The sequence below is a fragment of the Panulirus ornatus genome, chromosome 57 (assembly GCF_036320965.1).
Source record: "Panulirus ornatus isolate Po-2019 chromosome 57, ASM3632096v1, whole genome shotgun sequence".
NCBI lineage: Eukaryota > Metazoa > Arthropoda > Malacostraca > Decapoda > Palinuridae > Panulirus > Panulirus ornatus.
In genome coordinates, this window is record NC_092280.1 from 10351954 (window position 1) to 10372794 (window position 20841).

A 20841-nucleotide genomic window follows, 5' to 3' on the forward strand; every position below is an offset into this window, starting at 1 on the left:
ATATTGTCCTCAAACATCTCATTTCCAGCACATTCACCCTCCTGCGCACAACTCTATCCATAGCCCATGCCTCGCAACCATACAACATTGTTGGAACCACTATTCCTCCAAACATACCCACTTTTGCTTTCGGAGATAATGTTCTCGACTTCCAAACATTCTTCAAGGCTCTCAGAATTTTCGCCCCCTCCCCACCCTATGATTCACTTCTGCTTCCATGGTTCCATCCGCTGCCAGATCCACTCCCAGATATCTAAAACACTTCACTTCCTCTAGCTTTTCTCCATTCAAACTTACCTCCCAATTGACTTGACCCTCATCACTACTGTAACAAATAACCTTGCTCTTATTCACATTTACTCTTAACTTTCTTCTTTCACGCACTTTACCAAACTCAGTCACCAGCTTCTGCAGTTTCTTACATGAATCAACCACCAGGGCTGTATCATCAGCGAACAACAACTGACTCACTTCCCAAGCTCTCTCATCCACAACAGACTGCATACTTGCCCCTCTTTCCAAAACTCTTGCATTCATCTCCCTAACAACCCAATCCATAAAGAACTTAAACAACCATAGAGACATCACACACCCCTGCCGCAAACCTACATTCACTGAAAACCAATCACTTTCCTCTCTTCCTACACGTACACATACCTTACATCCTCGATAAAAACTTTTCACTGCCTCTAGCAACTTGCCTTCCACACCATATATTCTTAAATCTTCCCACAGAGCATCTCTATCAACTCTATCATATGCCTTCTCCAGATCCATAAATGCTACATACAAATCCATTTGTTTTTCTAAGTATATCTCACATACAATCTTGAAAGCAAACACCTGATCCACACATCCTCTACTACTTCTGAAACCACACTGCTCTTCCCCAATCTGATGCTCTGTACATGCCTTCACCCATTCAATCAATACCCTCCCATATAATTTACCAGGAACACTCAACAAACTTATACCTCTGTAATTTGAGCACTCTCTTATCCCCTTTGCCTTTGTACAATGGCACTATGCAAGCATTCCGCCAATCCTTAGGCACCTCACCATGAATCATACATACATTAAATAACCTTACCAACAAGTCAACAATATTGTCACCACCTTTTTTAACAAATTCCACTGCAATGCCATCCAAACCTGCTGCCTTGCCGGCTTTTATCTTCCGTAAAGCTTTTACTACCTCTTCTCTATTTACCAAATTATTTTCCCTAACCCTCTCACTTTGCACACCACCTCGACCAAAACATCCTATATCTGCCACTCTATCATCAAACACATTCAACAAACTTTCAAAATACTCACTCCATCTCCTTCTCACATCACCAGTACTTGTTATCACCTCCCATTAGCACCCTTCACTGAAGTTCCCATTTGCTCCCTTGTCTTACGCACTTTATTTACCTCCTTCCAAAACATCTTTTTATTCTCCCTAAAATATAATGATACTCTCTCACCCCAACTCTCATTTGCCCTCTTTTTCACCTCTTGCACCTTTCTCTTGACCTCCTGCCTCTTTCTTTTATACCTCTCCCACTCATTTGCATTTTTTTCACTGCAAAAATCGTCCAAATGCCTTTCTCGTCTTTTTAACTAATAATCTTACTTCATATATATATATATATATATATATATATATATATATATATATATATATATATATATATATATATATATATATATATATATATATATATATACATACATATATATATATATATATATACATATATATATATATATATATATATATATATATATATATATATATATATATATTTTTTTTTTTTTTTTTTTTATACTTTGTCGCTGTCTCCCGCGTTTGCGAGGTAGCGCAAGGAAACAGACGAAAGAAATGGCCCAACCCCCCCCATACACATGTACATACACACGTCCACACACGCAAATATACATACCTACACAGCTTTCCATGGTTTACCCCGGACGCTTCACATGCCTTGATTCAATCCACTGACAGCACGTCAACCCCTGTATACGACATCGCTCCAATTCACTCTATTCCTTGCCCTCCTTTCACCCTCCTGCATGTTCAGGCCCCGATCACACAAAATCCTTTTCACTCCATCTTTCCACCTCCAATTTGGTCTCCCTCTTCTCCTCGTTCCCTCCACCTCCGACACATATATCCTCTTGGTCAATCTTTCCTCACTCATTCTCTCCATGTGCCCAAACCATTTCAAAACACCCTCTTCTACTCTCTCAACCACGCTCTTTTTATTTCCACACATCTCTCTTACCCTTACGTTACTTACTCGATCAAACCACCTCACACCACACATTGTCCTCAAACATCTCATTTCCAGCACATCCATCCTCCTGCGCACAACTCTATCCATAGCCCACGCCTCTCAACCATACAACATTGTTGGAACTACTATTCCTTCAAACATACCCATTTTTGCTTTCCGGGATAATGTTCTCGACTTCCACACATTTTTCAAGGCTCCCAAAATTTTCGCCCCCTCCCCCACCCTATGATCCACTTCCGCTTCCATGGTTCCATCCGCTGACAGATGCACTCCCAGATATCTAAAACACTTCACTTCCTCCAGTTTTTCTCCATTCAAACTCACCTCCCAATTGACTTGACCCTCAACCCTACTGTACCTAATAACCTTGCTCTTATTCACATTTACTCTTAACTTTCTTCTTCCACACACTTTACCAAATTCCGTCACCAGCTTCTGCAGTTTCTCACATGAATCCGCCACCAGCGCTGTATCATCACCGAACAACAACTGACTCACTTCCCAAGCTCTCTCATCCCCAACAGACTTCATACTTGCCCCTCTTTCCAAGACTCTTGCATTTACCTCCCTAACAACCCCATCCATAAACAAATTAAACAACCATGGAGACATCACACACCCCTGCCGCAAACCTACATTCACTGAGAACCAATCACTTTCCTCTCTTCCTACACGTACACATGCCTTACATCCTCGATAAAAACTTTTCACTGCTTCTAACAACTTGCCTCCCACACCATATATTCTTAATACCTTCCACAGAGCATCTCTATCAACTCTATCATATGCCTTCTCCAGATCCATAAATGCTACATACAAATCCATTTGCTTTTCTAAGTATTTCTCACATACATTCTTCAAAGCAAACACCTGATCCACACATCCTCTACCACTTCTGAAACCACACTGCTCTTCCCCAATCTGATGCTCTGTACATGCCTTCACCCTCTCAATCAATACTCTCCCATATAATTTACCAGGAATACTCAACAAACTTATACCTCTGTAATTTGAGCACTCACTCTTATCCCCTTTGCCTTTGTACAATGGCACTATGCACGCATTCCGCCAATCCTCAGGCACCTCACCATGAGTCATACATACATTAAATTAAGTTGAGGGAATAATTGGTATGCATGGGGTGTTCAGTGTTGTAAATGGAAATGGTGAAGAGCTTGTAGATTTATGTGCTGAAAAAGGACGGATGATTGGGAATACCTGGTTTAAAAAGCGAGATATACATAAGTATACTTATGTAAGTAGGAGAGATGGCCAGAGAGCGTTATTGGATTACGTGTTAATTGACAGGCGTGCGAAAGAGAGACTTTTGGATGTCAATGTACTGAGAGGTGCAACTGGAGGGATGTCTGATCATTATCTTGTGGAGGCTAAGGTGAAGATTAGTATGGGTTTTCAGAAAAGAAGAGTGAATGTTGGGGTGAAGAAGGTGGTGAGAGTAAGTGAGCTTGGGAAGGAGACCTGTTTGAAGAAGTATCAGGAGAGACTGTGTACAGAATGGAAAAAGGTGAGAACAATGGAAGTAAGGGGAGTGGGGGAGGAATGGGATGTATTTAGGGAATCAGTCATGGATTGCGCAAAAGATGCTTGTGGCATGAGAAGAGTGGGAGGTGGGCTGTTTAGAAAGGGTAGTGAGTGGTGGGATGAAGAAGTAAGAGTATTAGTGAAAGAGAAGAGAGAGGAATTTGGACGATTTTTGCAGGGAAAAAATGCAATTGAGTGGGAGAAGTATAAAAGAAAGAGACAGGAGGTCAAGAGAATGGTGCAAGAGGTGAAAAAAAGGGCAAATGAGAGTTGGGGTGAGAGACTATCAGTAAATTTTAGGGAGAATAAAAAGATGTTCTGGAAGGAGGTAAATAGGGTGCGTAAGACAAGGGAGCAAATGGGAACTTCAGTGAAGGGCGTAAATGGGGAGGTGATAACAAGTAGTGGTGATGTGAGAAGGAGATGGAATGAGTATTTTGAAGGTTTGTTGAATGTGTCTGATGACAGAGTGGCAGATATAGGGTGTTTGGGTCGAGGTGGTGTGCAAAGTGAGAGGGTTAGGGAAAATGATTTGGTAAACAGAGAAGAGGTAGTAAAAGCTTTGCGGAAGATGAAAGCCGGCAAGGCAGCAGGTTTGGATGGTATTGCAGTGGAATTTATTAAAAAAGGGGGTGACTGTATTGTTGACTGGTTGGTAAGTTTATTTAATGTATGTATATATATATATATATATATATATATATATATATATATATATATATATATATATATATATTTTTTTTTTTTTTTTATACTTTGTCGCTGTCTCCCGCGTTTGCGAGGTAGCGCAAGGAAACAGACGAAAGAAATGGCCCAACCCCCCCCCCCCCCTACACATGTACATACACACGTCCACACACGCAAATATACATACCTACACAGCTTTCCATGTTTACCCCGGACGCTTCACATGCCTTGATTCAATCCACTGACAGCACGTCAACCCCTGTATACCACATCGCTCCAATTCACTCTATTTCTTGCCCTCCTTTCACCCTCCTGCATGTTCAGGCCCCGATCACACAAAATCCTTTTCACTCCATCTTTCCACCTCCAATTTGGTCTCCCTCTTCTCCTCGTTCCCTCCACCTCCGACACATATATCCTCTTGGTCAATCTTTCCTCACTCATTCTCTCCATGTGCCCAAACCACTTCAAAACACCCTCTTCTGCTCTCTCAACCACGCTCTTTTTTATTTCCACACATCTCTCTTACCCTTACGTTACTTACTCGATCAAACCACCTCACACCACACATTGTCCTCAAACATCTCATTTCCAGCACATCCATCCTCCTGCGCACAACTCTATCCATAGCCCACGCCTCGCAACCATACAACATTGTTGGAACCACTATTCCTTCAAACATACCCATTTTTGCTTTCCGGGATAATGTTCTCGACTTCCACACATTTTTCAAGGCTCCCAAAATTTTCGCCCCCTCCCCCACCCTATGATCCACTTCCGCTTCCATGGTTCCATCCGCTGACAGATCCACTCCCAGATATCTAAAACACTTCACTTCCTCCAGTTTTTCTCCATTCAAACTCACCTCCCAATTGACTTGACCCTCAACCCTACTGTACCTAATAACCTTGCTCTTATTCACATTTACTCTTAACTTTCTTCTTCCACACACTTTACGAAACTCCGTCACCAGCTTCTGCAGTTTCTCACATGAATCCGCCACCAGCGCTGTATCATCAGCGAACAACAACTGACTCACTTCCCAAGCTCTCTCATCCCCAACAGACTTCATACTTGCCCCTCTTTCCAAAACTCTTGCATTTACCTCCCTAACAACCCCATCCATAAACAAATTAAACAACCATGGAGACATCACACACCCCTGCCGCAAACCTACATTCACTGAGAACCAATCACTTTCCTCTCTTCCTACACGTACACATGCCTTACATCCTCGATAAAAACTTTTCACTGCTTCTAACAACTTGCCTCCCACACCATATATTCTTAATACCTTCCACAGAGCATCTCTATCAACTCTATCATATGCCTTCTCCAGATCCATAAATGCTACATACAAATCCATTTGCTTTTCTAAGTATTTCTCACATACATTCTTCAAAGCAAACACCTGATCCACACATCCTCTACCACTTCTGAAACCACACTGCTCTTCCCCAATCTGATGCTCTGTACATGCCTTCACCCTCTCAATCAATACCCTCCCATATAATTTACCAGGAATACTCAACAAACTTATACCTCTGTAATTTGAGCACTCACTCTTATCCCCTTTGCCTTTGTACAATGGCACTATGCACGCATTCCGCCAATCCTCAGGCACCTCACCATGAGTCATACATACATTAAATAACCTTACCAACCAGTCAACAATACAGTCACCCCCTTTTTTAATAAATTCCACTGCAATACCATCCAAACCTGCTGCCTTGCCGGCTTTCATCTTCCGCAAAGCTTTTACTACCTCTTCTCTGTTTACCAAATCATTTTCCCTAACCCTCTCACTTTGCACACCACCTCGACCCAAACACCCTATATCTGCCACTCTGTCATCAGACACATTCAACAAACCTTCAAAATACTCATTCCATCTCCTTCTCACATCACCACTACTTGTTATCACCTCCCCATTTACGCCCTTCACTGAAGTTCCCATTTGCTCCCTTGTCTTACGCACCCTATTTACCTCCTTCCAGAACATCTTTTTATTCTCCCTAAAATTTACTGATAGTCTCTCACCCCAACTCTCATTTGCCCTTTTTTTCACCTCTTGCACCTTTCTCTTGACCTCCTGTCTCTTTCTTTTATACTTCTCCCACTCAATTGCATTTTTTCCCTGCAAAAATCGTCCAAATGCCTCTCTCTTCTCTTTCACTAATACTCTTACTTCTTCATCCCACCACTCACTACCCTTTCTAAACAGCCCACCTCCCACTCTTCTCATGCCACAAGCATCTTTTGCGCAATCCATCACTGATTCCCTAAATACATCCCATTCCTCCCCCACTCCCCTTACTTCCATTGTTCTCACCTTTTTCCATTCTGTACACAGTGTCTCCAGATACTTTTTCACACAGGTCTCCTTCCCAAGCTCACTTACTCTCACCACCTTCTTCACCCCAACATTCACTCTTCTTTTCTGAAAACCCATACTAATCTTCACCTTAGCCTCCACAAGATAATGATCAGACATCCCTCCAGTTGCACCTCTCAGCACATTGACATCCAAAAGTCTCTCTTTCGCACGCCTGTCAATTAACACGTAATCCAATAACGCTCTCTGGCCATCTCTCCTACTTACATAAGTATACTTATGTATATCTCGCTTTTTAAACCAGGTATTCCCAATCATCAGTCCTTTTTCAGCACATAAATCTACAAACTCTTCACCATTTCCATTTACAACACTGAACACCCCATGCATACCAATTATTCCCTCAACTGCCACATTACTCACCTTTGCATTCAAATCACCCATCACTATAACCCGGTCTCGTGCATCAAAACCGCTAACACACTCATTTAGCTGCTCCCAAAACACTTGCCTCTCATGATCTTTCTTCTCATGCCCAGGTGCATATGCACCAATAATCACCCACCTCTCTCCATCAACTTTCAATTTTACCCATATTAATCGAGAATTTACTTTCTTACATTCTATCACATACTCCCACAACTCCTGTTTCAGGAGTATTGCTACTCCTTCCCTTGCTCTTGTCCTCTCACTAACCCCTGACTTCACTCCCCAGACATTTCCAAACCACTCTTCCCCTTTACCCTTGAGCTTCGTTTCACTCAGAGCCAAAACATCCAGGTTCCTTTCCTCAAACATACTACCTATCTCTCCTTTTTTTACATCTTGGTTACATCCACACACATTTAGGCACCCCACTCTGAGCCTTCGAGGAGGATGAGCACTCCCCGCGTGACTCCTTCTGTTTCCCATTTTAGAAAGTTAATACAAGGAGGGGAGGATTTCCGGCCCCCCGCTCCCGTCCAATATATATATATATATATACACACATATATATATATACATATATATATATTATATAAATTGGATATAAAAAATTACCATCGGGAATTCTTTAAAATTTCCCAACATCACCCACTACATATCCTGCAGCTACACCCGAACTTACACCTGCATCCCAGGTGTCTTAACTGGTGTGCACTACACCCGATATACCGCTAATTAGGAGTATATCCTCCCCTTCCCCCCGATTCCTCTCCACTGTTCCCCCACCAGACAGGATACGCCACCAAGACATATATATATATATATATATATATATATATATATATATATATATATATATATATATATATATATATTTATTTATTTATTTATTTTGCTTTGTCGCTGTCTCCCGCGTTAGCAAGGTAGCGCAAGGATACAGACGAAAGAAAGGCCCAAACCGCACACATACACATGCATATACATACACGTCCACTCACGCAAATATACATACCTATACATTTCAATGTACAAATATATATACACACACAGACTTATACATATATACGCATGTACATAATTCATAATGTCTGCCTTTATTTGTTCCCATCGCCACCTCGCCAACCATGGAATAACAACCCCTTCCCCCCTCATGTGTGCGAGGTAGCTCTAGGAAAAGACACCAAAGGCCCCATTCGTTCACACTTTGTCTCTAGTTGTCATGTAATAATGCACCGAAACCACAGCTCCCTTTCCACATCCAGGCCCCACACAACTTTCCATGGTTTACCCCAGACACTTCACATGCCCTGGTTTAATTCATTGAAAGCACGTCGACCCCGGTATACCACATCGTTCCAATTCACTCTATTCCTTGCACGACTTTTCACCCTCCTGCGTGCTCAGGCCCCGATCACTCAAAATCTTTTTCACTCCATCTTTCCACCTCCAATTTGGTCTCCCTCTTCTCCTCGTTCCCTCCACCTCTGACACATATATCCTCTTGGTCAGTCTTTTCTCAATCATTCTCTCCATGTGCCCAAACCATTCCAAAACACCCTCCTCTGCTCTCTCAACCACACTCTTTTTATTTCCACACATCTCTCTTACCCTTACATTACTTACTCGATCATTCCACCTCACACCACATATTGTTCTCAAACATCTCATTTCCAGAACATTCACCCTCCTGCGCACAACTCTATCCATAGCCCACGCCTCGCAACCATACAACGATGTTGGAATCACTATTCCTTCAAACATACCCATTTTTGCTTTCCGAGATAATGTTCTCGACTTCCAAACATTCTTCAAGGCTCCCAGAATTTTCGCCCCCTCCCCCACCCTATGATTTACTTCCGCTTCCATGGTTCCATCCGCTGCTAGATCCACTCCCAGATATCTAAAACACTTTACTTCCTCCAGTTTTTCTCCATTCAAACTTACCCCCCAGTTGACTTGACTCTCAACCCTACTGTACCTAATAACCTTGCTCTTATTCACATTTACTCTTAACTTTCTTCTTTCACACACTTTACCAAACTCAGTCACCAGCTTCTGCAGTTTCTCACATGAATCAGCCACCAGCGCTGTATCATCAGCGAACAACAACTGACTCACTTCCCAAGCTCTCTCATCCACAACAGATTGCATACTTGCACCTCTTTCCAAAACTCTTTCATTCACCTCCCTAACAACTCCATCCATAAACAAATTAAACAACCATGGAGACATCACACACCTCTGCCGCAAACGTACATTCACTGAGAAACAATTACTTTCCTCTCTTCCTACACGTACACACGCCTTACATCCTCGATAAAAACTTTTCACTGCTTCTAACAACTTGCCTCCCACACCATATATTCTGAAAACCTTCCACAGAGCATCTCTATCAACTCTATCATATGCCTTCTCCAGATCCATAAATGCTACATACAAATCCATTTTTTTTCTAAGTATTTCTCACATACATTCTTGAAAGCAAACACCTGATCCACACATCCTCAACTACTTCTGAAACCACACTGCTCTTCCCCAGTCTGATGCTCTGTGCATGCCTTCACCCTCTCAATCAATACCCTCCCATATAATTTACCAGGAATGCTCAACAAACTTATACCTCTGTAATTTGAGCACTCACACTTATCCCCTTTGCCTTTGTACAGTGGCACTATGCAAGCATTCCGTCAATCCTCAGGCACCTTACCATGAATCATACGTACATTAAATAACCTTACCAACCAGTCAACAATACAGTCACCCTCTTTTTTAATAAATTCCACTGCAGTACCATCCAAACCTGCTGCCTTGCCGGCTTTCATTTTCCGTAAAGCTTTTACTACCTCTTCTCTATTTACCAAATCATTTTCCCTAACCCTCTCACTTTGCACACCACCTCGACCAAAACACCCTATATCTGCCACTCTATCATCAAACATATTCAACAAACCTTCAAAATACTCGCTCCATCTCCGCACATCACCACTACTTGTTATCACCTCCCATTAGCCCCTTCACTGAAGTTCCCATTTGCTCCCTTTTCTTACGCACTTTATTTACCTCCTTCCAAAACATCTTTTTATTCTCCCTAAAATTTAATGATACTCTCTCACCCCAACTCTAATTTGCCCTCTTTTTCACCTCTTGCACCTTTCTTTTGACCTCCTGCTCTTTCTTTTATACCTCTCCCAATCATTTGCCTTTTTTTCCCTGCAAAAATCGTCCAAATGCCTCTCTCTTCTCTTTGACTAATAATCTTATTTCTTCATCCCACTACTCACTACCTTTTCTAATAAACCCACCTCCCACGCTTCTCATGCCACAAGCATCTTTTGCGCAAGCCATCCCTGCTTCCCTAAATACATCCCATTCCTCCCCCACTCCCCTTACCTCCTTTGTTCTCACCTTTTTCCATTCTCTACTCAGTCTCTCCTGGTACTTCCTCACACAAGTCTCCTTCCCAAGCTCACTTACTCTCACCACCCTCTTCACCCCAACATTCTCTCTTCTTTTCTGAAAACCCCTACAAATCTTCAACTTCGTCTCTACAAGATAATGATCAGACATCCCTCCAGTTGCACCTCTCAGCACATTAACATCCAAAAGTCTCTCTTTCGTGCGTCTATCAATTAACACGTTATCCAATAACGCTCTCTGGCCATCTGTCCTACTTACATATGTATACTTATATGTATCTCGCTTTTTAAACCAGGTATTCCCAATCACTAGTCCTTTTTCAGCACATAAATCTACAAGCTCTTCACCATTTCCATTTAAAACACTGAACACTCCTTGTATACCAATTATTCCCTCAACTACCACATTACTCACTTTTGCATTCAAATCACCCATCACTATAACCCGGTCTTGTGCGTCAAAACCACTAACACACTCATTCAGCTGCTCCGAAAACACTTGCCTCTCATGATCTTTCTTCTCATGCCCCGGTGCATATGCATCAATAATCACCCATCTCTCTCCATCAACTTTCAGTTTTACCCATATCAATCTAGAATTTACTTTCTTACACTCTATCACATGCTCCCACAACTACTGATTCAGGAGTAGTGCTACTCCTTCCCTTGCTCTTGTCCTCTCACTAACCCCTGAATTTACTCCCAAGACATTCCCAAACCACTCTTCCCCTTTACCCTTGAGCTTCGTTTCACTCAAAGCCAAAACATCCAGGTTCCTTTCCTCAAACATATTACCTATCTCTCCTTTTTTCTCATCTTGGTTACATTCACACACATTTAGATACCCCAATCTGAGCCTTCGAGGAGGATGAGCACTCCTCGCGTGACTCCTTCTTCTGTTTCCCCTTTTAGAAAGTTAAAATACAAGGAGGGGAGGGTTTCTGGCGCCCCGCTCCCGTCACCTTTAGTCGCCTTCTACGACACGCATGGAATATGTGGGTAGTATTCTTTCTCCACTAACCCCAGGGATAATATATATATATATATATATATATATATATATATATATATATATATATATATATATATATATATATATATATATATATATATATATATATATATATAAATATATATATATATATATATATATATATATATATATATATATATATATATATATATATATATATATATATATATATATATATAAATATATATATATATATATATATATATATATATATATATATATATATATATATATATATATATATATATATATATATATATATATATATATATATATATATATATATATATATATATATATATATATATATATATATATATATATATATATATATATATATATATATATAAAACTTTCTAAAATGGGAAACAGAAGAAGGAGTCACGCGGGAGGTGCTCATCCTCCTCGAAGGCTCAGACTGGGGTGTCTAAATGTGTGTGGATGTAACCAAGATGTGAAAAAAGGAGAGATAGGTAGTATGTTTGAGGAAAGGAATTTGGATGTTTTGGCTCTGAGTGAAACGAAGCTCAAGGGTAAAGGGGAAGAGTGGTTTGGGAATGTCTTGGGAGTAAAGTTAGGGGTTAGTGAGAGGACAAGAGCAAGGGAAGGAGTAGCACTACTCCTGAAACAGGAGTATTGGGAGTATGTGAGAGAATGTAAGAAAGTAAATTCTCGATTAATATGGGTAAAACTGAAAGTTGATGGAGAGAGATGGGTGATTATTGGTGCATATGCACCTGGGCATGAGAAGAAAGATCATGAGAAGCAAGTCTTTTGGGAGCAGCTGAATGAGTGTGTTAGTGGTTTTGATGCACGAGACCGGGTTATAGTGATGGGTGATTTGAATGCAAAGGTGAGTAATGTGGCAGTTGAGGGAATAATTGGTATACATGGGGTGTTCAGTGTTGTAAATGTAAATGGTGAAGAGCTTGTAGATTTATGTGCTGAAAAAGGACTGGTGATTGGGAATACCTGGTTGAAAAAGCGAGATATACATAAGTATACGTATGTAAGTAGGAGAGATGGCCAGAGAGCGTTATTGGATTACGTGTTAATTGACAGGCGCGCGAAAGAGAGACTTTTGGATGTTAATGTGCTGAGAGGTACAACTGGAGGGATGTCTAATCATTATCTTGTGGAGGCTAAGGTGAAGATTTGTATGGGTTTTCAGAAAAGAAGAGTGAATGTTGGGGTGAAGAGGGTGGTGAGAGTAAGTGAGCTTAGGAAGGAATGGAAAAATGTTAGAACAATGGAAGTAAGGGGAGTGGGGGAGGAATGGGATGTATTTAGGGAATCAGTGATGGATTGCGGAAAAGATGCTTGTGGCATGAGAAGAGTGGGAGGTGGGTTGATTAGAAAGGGTAGTGAGTGGTGGGATGAAGAAGTAAGATTATTAGTGAAAGAGAAGAGGGAGGCATTTGGACGATTTTTGCAGGGAAAAAATGCAATTGAGTGGGAGATGTATAAAAGAAAGAGACAGGAGGTCAAGAGAAAGGTGCAAGAGGTATAAAAGAATGCAAATGAGAGTTTGGGTGAGAGAGTAATATTAAATTTTAGGGAGAATAAAAAGATGTTCTGGAAGGAGGTAAATAAAGTGCGTAAGACAAGGGAGCAAATGGGAACTTCAGTGAAAGGCGCAAATGGGGAGGTGATAACAAGTAGTGGTGATGTGAGAGGGAGATGGAGTGAGTAATTTGAAGGTTTGTTGAATGTGTTTGATGATAGAGTGGCAGATATAGGGTGTTTTGGTCGAGGTGGTGTGCAAAGTGAGAGGGTTAGGGAAAATGATTTGGTAAACGGAGAAGAGGTAGTAAAAGCTTTGCTGAAGATGAAAGCCGGCAAGGCAGCAGGGTTGGATGGTATTGCAGTGGAATTTATTAAAAAAGGGGGTGACTGTATTATTGACTCTTTGGTAAGGTTATTTACTGTATGTATGACTCATGGTGAGGTGCCTGAGGATTGGCGTAATGCGTGCATAGTGCAATTGTACAAAGGCAAAGGGGATAAGAGTGAGTACTCAAATTACAGAGGTATAAGTTTGTTGAGTATTCCTGGTAAATTATATGGGAGTGTATTGATTGCGAGGGTGAAGGCATGTACAGAGCATCAGATTGGGGAAGAGCAGTGTGGTTTCAGAAGTGGTAGAGGATGTGTGGATCAGGTGTTTGCTTTGAAGAATTTATGTGAGAAATACTTAGAAAAGCAAATGGATTTGTATGTAGCATTTATGGATCTGGAGAAGGCATATGATAGAGTTGATAGAGATGCTCTGTGGAAGGTATTAAGAATATATGGTGTGGGACGCAAGTTGTTAGAAGCAGTAAAAAGTTTTTATCGAGGATGTAAGGCATGTGTACGTGTAGGAAGAGAGGAAAGTGATTGGTTCTCAGTGAATGTAGGTTTGCGGCAGGGATGTGTGATGTCTCTATGGTTGTTTAATTTGTTTATGGATGTGGTTGTTAGGGAGGTGAATGCAAGAGTTTTTGAAAGAGGGGCAAGTATGAAGTCTGTTGGGGATGAGAGAGCTTGGGAAGTGAGTCAGTTGTTGTTCGCTGATGATACAGAGCTGGTGGCTGATTCATGTGAGAAACTGTAGAAGCTGGTGACTGAGTTTGGTAAAGTGTGTGAAAGAAGAAAGTTAAGAGTAATTGTGAATAAGAGCAAGGTTATTAGGTACAGTAGGGTTGAGGGTCAAGTCAATTGGGAGGTAAGTTTGAATGGAGAAAAACTGGAGAAAGTAAAGTGTTTTAGATATCTGGGAGTGGATCTGGCAGCGGATGGAACCGTGGAAGCGGAATTGGATCATAGGGTGGGGGAGGGGGCGAAAATCCTGGGAGCCTTGAAGAATGTGTGGAAGTCGAGAACATTATCTCGGAAAGCAAAAATGGGTATGTTTGAAGGAATAGTGGTTCCAACAATGTTGTATGGTTGCGAGGCGTGGGCTATGGATAGAGTTGTGCGCAGGAGGATGGATGTGCTGGAAATGAGATGTTTGAGGACAATTTGTGGTGTGATGTGGTTTGATCGAGTAAGTAACGTAAGGGTAAGAAAGATGTGTGGAAATAAAAAGAGCTTGGTTGAGAGAGCAGAAGAGGGTGTTTTGAAATGGTTTGGGCACATGGAGAGAATGAGTGAGGAAAGATTGACCAAGAGGATATATGTGTCGGAGGTGGAGGGAACGAGGAGAAGTGGGAGACCAAATTGGAGGTGGAAAGATGGAGTGAAAAAGATTTTGTGTGATCGGGGCCTAAACATTCAGGAGGGTGAAAGGAGGGCAAGGAATAGAGTGAATTGGATCGATGTGGTATACCGGGGTTGACGTGCTGTCAGTGGATTGAATCAGGGCATGTGAAGCGTCTGGGGTAAACCATGGAAAGCTGTGTAGGTATGTATATTAGCGTGTGTGGACGTATGTATATACATGTGTATGGGGGTGGTTTGGGCCATTTCATTCGTCTGTTTCCTTGCGCTACCTCGGAAACGCGGGAGACAGCGACAAGGAAAAAAAATAAAAATATATATATATATATATATATATATATATATATATATATATATATATATATATATATATATATATATATTTATTTATTTATTTAATTTATTTTCATTTTGCTTTGTCGATGTCTCCCGCGTTTGCGAGGTAGCGCAAGGAAAGAAACGAAAGAAATGGCCCAATCCACCCCCATACACATGTATATACATACACGTCCACATATGGAAATATACATACCTATACTTCTCAATATACAAATATATATACACACACAGACACATACATATATACCCTTGCACACAATTCACACTGTTTGCCTTTATTCATTCCCATCGCCACCTCGCCACACATGGAATAACATCCCCCTCCCCCCTCATGTGTACGAGGTAGCGCTAGGAAAAGACAACAAAGGCCCCATTCGTTCGAACTCAGTCTCTAGCTGTCACGCAATAATGCCCGAAACCACAGCTTCCTTTCCACATCCAGGCCCCACACAACTTTCCATGGTATACCCCAGACGCTTCATATGCCCTGATTCAATCCACTGATAGCACGTCAACCCCGGTATACCACATCGATCCCATTCACTCTATTCCTTGCCCGCCTTTCACCCTCCTGCGTGTTCAGGCCCCGATTACTCAAAATCTTTTTCTTTCCATCTTTCCACCTCCAATTTGGTCTCCAACTTCTCCTCGTTCCCTCCACCTCAGACACATATATCCTCTTTGTCAATCTTTCGTCACTCATTCTCTCCATGTGCCCAAACCATTTCAAAACTCCGCTTTTGCTCTCTCAACCACGCTCTTTTTATCACCACACATCTCTCTTACCCTTACATTACTTACTCGATCAAACCACCTCACACCACACATTGTCCTCAAACATCTCATTTCCAGCACATCCACGGTCCTGCGCACAACTCTATCCATAGCCCACGCCTCGCAACCAAACAACATTGTTGGAACCACTATTCCTTCAAACATACCCATTTTTGCTTTCCGAGATAATGTTTTCGACTTCCACACATTCTTAAAGGCTCCCAGGATTTTCACCCCCTCCCCCACCCTATGATTCACTTCCGCTTCCATGGTTCCATCCGCTGCCAGATCCACTCCCAGATATCTAAAACACTTTACTTCCTCCAGTTTTTCTCCATTCAAACTTACCTCCCAATTGACTTGACCCTGAACCCTACTGTACCTAATAACCTTGCTGTTATTCACATTTACTCTTAACTTTCTTCTTTCACACACTTTACCAAACTCAGTCACCAGCTTCTGCAGTTTCTCACATGAATCAGCCACCAGCGTTGTATCATCAGCGAACAACAACTGACTCACTTCCCAAGCTCTCTCATCCACAACAGACAGCATACTTGCCCCTCTTTCCAAAACTCTTGCATTCACCTCCCTAACAACCCCATCCATAAAAAAATTAAACAACCATGGAGACATCACACATTCCTGCCGCAAACCTACATTCACTGAGAACCAATCACTTTCGTCTCTTCCTACACGTACACATGCCTTACATACTTGATGAAAACTTTTCACTGCTTCTAACAACTTGCCTCCCACACCATATATTCTTAATACCTTCCACAGAGCATCTCTATCAACTCTATCATGCCTTCTCCAGATTCATAAATGCTACATACAAATCCATTTGTTTTTCTAAGTATTTCTCACATACAATCTTCAAAGGAAACACCTGATCCACACATTCCCTACCACTTCTGAAACCACACTGCTCTTCCCCAATCTGATGCTCTCTACATGCCTTCACCTTCTCAATCAATACCCTCCCATATAATCTACCAGGAATACTCAACAAACTTATACCTCTGTAATTTGAGCACTCACTCTTATCCACTTTGTCTTTGTACAGTGGCACTATGCAAGCATTCCGCTAATCCTCAGGCCCTTCACCATGAATCGTACATCCATTAAATAACATTACCAACCAGTCAACAATACTGTCACCCACTTAATTAATAAATTCCACTGTAATACCATCCAAACCCGCTGCCTTGCCGGCTTTCATCTTCCCCAAAACTTTTACTGCCTCTTCTCTACCAAATCACCCTCCCTAACCCTCTCACTTTGCACACCACTTCGACCAAAACACCCTATGTCTGCCACTCTATCATCAAACACATTCAACTAACCTTCAAAATACTCACTCCATCTCTTTCTCACATCACCACTACTTGTCACCTCCCTATTAGCCCCCTTCACTGAAGTTCCCATTTGTTTCCTTGTCTTACGCACTTTATTTACTTCCTTCGAAAACATCTTTTTATTCTCCCTAAAATCTAAGTATACTCTCTCACCCTAACTCTCATTTGCCCTCTTTTTCACCTCTTGGACCTTTCTCTTGACCTCCTGCCTCTTACTTTTATACCTCTCCCACTCATTTGCATTATTTCCCTGCAAAAATCATCCGAATGCGCCTCTCTTCTCTTTCACTAATAATCTTACCTCTTCATCGCACCACTCACTACCCTTTCTAATGCGCCCATCTCCCACGCTTCTCATGCCACAAGCATCTTTTGCGCAATCCATCACTGATTCCCTAAATACATCCCATTCCTCCGCCACTCCCCTTACCTCCTTTGTTCTTACATTTTATATATATATATATATATATATATATATATATATATATATATATATATATATATATATATATATATATATATATATATATATATATATATGTATACATATATATTCGACATTCCCCACGTTACCGAGTTTGCCTTAAGAGTAGATGACTGAGGCTTAGAGAAAAATCCTTACTTGGCCCTCTTCTCTGTTTCTTCTTTCGGAAAAAATGATATCGATACAGAAGATTTCATTCCTCCTGTTCCACCCCTTTTAATTGCCTTGTACGAGAAGTAAGGACCACGTGGGCAATATTCTTCATCCCCTATCCCCAGAAAATGAAACACGATAAGTTCCCAAGCGCACTTTCGTGTAATAATCATATCTTCAGGGGAGCTTCAAGAAAGAAATATAATTTAGCTGATGTACAACGAAGAGACGTAGGTAGGACGCCATTTGGTAAACAAGTGATTGTCCAAAACAGACTACGAGCGCATCATAAACTTATTATGAGAATAAGAAGGGGGATTTTTTACAAATTTCATCAACAATAAACCTATGCAATTTGTATAGACACTTAGTAATATTAAGGTTATAATTTTTTGTGTATCTAATAATAGAAGATTCAATGATATTTCTCGTGGTAAAGTTAATAAGTAAGATGGCATTACTCCAGTTAATACAATGATCGTAGTTTTAGACGTGATCAAACAAGGCATTTGATTCTTGTCCTGTTCTTTTTTACAACTATGTGTAATTAAAAAAGATAATATATACATCTCTCTCTCTCTCTCTCTCTCTCTCTTTCTCTCTCTATGTATATATATATATATATATATATATATATATATATATATATATATATATATATATATATATATATATATATATTTATATATATATATATATATATATATATATATATAAATATATATATATATATATATATATATATATATATATATATATGTATATATATATATATATATATATATATATATACATATATATATATATATATATATATATATATATATATATATATATATATATATATATATATATATATATATATATATATATATATATATATATATATATATATATATATATATATATATATATATATATATATATATATATATATATAAATATATATATATATATGTATATATATATATATATATATATATATATATATATATATATATATATATATATATATATATATATATATATATATATATATATATATATATATATATATATATATATATATATATATATATATATATATATATATATATATATATATATATATATATATATATATATATAGGGGCAAGTATGAAGTCTGTTGTGGATGAGAGAGCTTGGGAAGTGAGTCAGTTGTTGTTCGCTGATGATACAGCGCTGGTGGCTGATTTATGTGAGAAACTGCAGAAGCTGGTGACTGAGTTTGGTAAAGTGTGTGAAAGAAAAAAGTTAAGAGTAAATGTGAATAAGAGCAAGGTTATTAGGTACAGTAGGGTTGAGGGTCAAGTCAATTGGGAGGTAAGTTTGAATGGAGAAAAACTGGAGGAAGAAAAGTGTTTTAGATATCTGGGAGTGGATCTGACAGCGGATAGAACCATGGAAGCGGAAGTGAATCATAGGGTGGGGGATGGTGCGAAAATCCTGGGAGCCTTGAAGAATGTGTGGAAGTCGAGAACATCATCTCGGAAAGCAAAAATGGGTATGTTTGAAGGAATAGTGGTTCCAACAATGTTGTATGGTTGCGAGGCGTGGGCTATGGATAGAGTTGTGCGCAGGAGGATGGATGTGCTGGAAATGAGATGTTTGAGGACAATTTGTGGTGTGAGGTGGTTTGATCGAGTAAGTAATGGAAGGGTAAGAGAGATGTGTGGAAATAAAAAGAGCGTGGTTGAGAGAGCAGAAGAGGGTGTTTTGAAATGGTTTGGGCACATGGAGAGAATGAGTGAGGAAAGATTGACCAAGAGGATAAATATAATACAGTCCCTTAGCCTAGCGGTTAGCATGCCTGCCTCTTGCACAAGGGGTCCCAGGTTCGATCCTGGCTGTTGGAGGTTTGTATGTTCTATGAAGGTGCGCGTTCATATACACTTTATTCGTATATATACATATATGTATATATATATATATATATATATATATATATATATATATATATATATATATATATATATTCCTATGGGTCCACGGTGAGAATGAAACACGAAAAGTTCCCAAGTGCACTTTCGTGTAATGATCGCATCATCAGGGGAGACACAAGAGAGAAATATAACAGTCAGTTGATATACATCGAAGAGATGTGATTATTACACGAGAGTGCACTTGGGAACTTTTCGTGTTTCATTTTCACCGTGTACTCATAGGAATATCTTGATCACGCGCAAAATTGTGATCCTTTCCAATATATATATATATGTATACGTATATCCCTCTTTTTAAACCAGTTAATACCAATCGCCAGTATTTTTTCAGCACACGAATCTTCAAGCTCTTCACCATTTCCATTTACAACACTAATTTCCCCATGTACACCAATTATACCCTCAACTGCCACATTACTCACCTTTACATTCAAATCACCAATCACTGTAACCCGATTTCCCATAAAACTTTCCTATTTTGATCTTTCTTTTTATGAACAGGTGCATAGACACCAGTAATCATCCATTTCTCTCCATCCACTTTCAGTTTTCCCCATATCAGTGTAGATTTTACTTTCTTACACTGCATCACATACTCCCATAACTTCTGCATCAGGAGCAGTGCTACTCATTCCTATGCTCTTGTCCTGTCACCAACCACTGACTTCACTCCCAAGACATTCCCAAACCACTCTTCCCCTTAACCCTTGAGCTTCGTTTCACTCAGAGCCTAAACATCCAGGATCCTTTCCTTAAGCATGCTACCAGTCTCTCCTTTTCTCTCATCCTGGTTACATCCATACACATTTAGACACCCCAATCTGAGCCTTCGAGGAGGATGAGC